Genomic DNA, 1,898 nt, shown 5'->3' on the forward strand with positions numbered 1-1,898 from the left:
TCAGCTGTGAAGCTAGAGGCAGCTCACAGTCAAAAGGAGTGAAATTAAATATCAGCACTGAAGCCACACAGGATGGCTCTGTCCTGGAAGAGTTTGGTAGGACAGGCAGGCTGCAGCTGTGGTTTGCCCTGTTATGGGTCTCCACAATAGTTAAAGATGGCTTGAAGGTCTCACAGATGCAAAGCCCCCCCCCCCCACACACACACACCGCCCCCGCCCCCACCCCCCACGCCCCACACTCCCCTGCCCAGGGGCGACCCCCACCTAGAGCGCTTCAGTGCCCTGACCAAGCCCAACCCTCCCGACAGGTCCTCCACATCCCTCCACCACCCTCTCCCCTCCCACCCCCAGCACTGGAGCAGCAGCTCCGGTGCCCTTGAGCAGCGTGCCGGTAAATGGAGATGCCCCTGCTTCAATTTTTAAAAAGGAATACTAAAGGATGTCCGTGTGATTTCTCGCTGGGAAGTCTGGTAATTCGGGGGAGGTCGCAGCATTCGACTTCAATCTCGCTAATTATATTGAAATGAAAGCAAATGAGGGTTGATGATATTCTTGCCATTTCTGGTTGAGATCTTGAATTTGCCATCGGGAGTGAAATGGTCTGTATATCTGTGTGTATGTAAAAGGTTAACATACATAAACAATTGCTAGATAACCACTAGATGGCAGCACCAGATATGGGTGTAAAAGGTAAACTCAGAGAGAGTTCCCGCCTCTTCGTATCAGGAGTGACTAGTGAACAGAGTTAAAGAGAGATAGCTTAGTGTGCAGGTGCAGTTAATCATCATTATATATATTTAATCTAATTAATCTAATCTACAGTTATAGTTATTGAAGAGTGAACAAATTCATAGTTAATTTATTATCGTTACTCAATAAACAGTCTTTGTTTTATTTGAAGACTTCAAGTTTACTGAACATCATGCATACGACCATTCTGGCAGAGAGCAAATGAGTAACAAGATATTACAAAACATAATATAACATGGTACCAGGTCTTGGCTTCAGAAAAACTAACTAGTTAAATTAGAAAATTCAAGAAAAAGAACAAATTCGTACCTACTATTCAACTGGGGAAGCTTCGCAGCAATCAGATCCTTCGCAGAAAACCCATCTCGATGGACCACGCACAAGCTCCATGTCAACTCAAGAGTCTGGTAATCTTAATTCCAATTGGAAATTGTTCAAGCAACAGTTTTAAATTTATTTAGAGGTTACTGACTTAGCCACTGCTACTGATGATTGCATTGCTTTTATCAATGGCAGGACAGCATGCAATTGAAATTTATAATTATTTTATCCACTCGACCTTATAATAAACAAATTTGATGACCACTGCAAAATTCAGATAAATTAAATCTTTGAAAGATTCAGATTCAACAAAAGTTTGCAGAAAAATGGGGAATCATTTACCAGCATTGTCACCGATCTAAAATTACTAGCACAAACTTGTAACTATGCAGCATTGCATGACTTGATGATCCATGATCAAATTGTGTATGGTATAAGTAATGAGATTTTAAGAGAGAAATTACTAAGTTAGCAAGATCTTACGTTAAAAATCGCTATAGAAAAATGTTTAGCTCATGAACAAAGTAAAAACCAGTACATCGAATATTATCATCATGAAAAAGGCACGAATGTCCACTACGAGGTTGAGAGTGTTAAAATGGTGTCGCAGGCAATGAAGAAGTACGCTTCGGACGGCAGCCAACTTGCGCGTGTGCACTCGAACCCTACACATGCGCACTTTGCCAAAAAACATGAGACGGAAGAGAAAAGGAAGAAAAAAAGGTTTGCGCATGCGCGAACGTGTCTCATGCGTCAGAAAGGCGACGTCATGACGTGTTATTGATGTGGAAGCGCCCACTTAAAAAGGGCGGCCCACTTAAAGTTCA

Source organism: Scyliorhinus torazame, chromosome 14 (assembly GCF_047496885.1).
Source record: "Scyliorhinus torazame isolate Kashiwa2021f chromosome 14, sScyTor2.1, whole genome shotgun sequence".
NCBI classification, from domain to species: domain Eukaryota; kingdom Metazoa; phylum Chordata; class Chondrichthyes; order Carcharhiniformes; family Scyliorhinidae; genus Scyliorhinus; species Scyliorhinus torazame.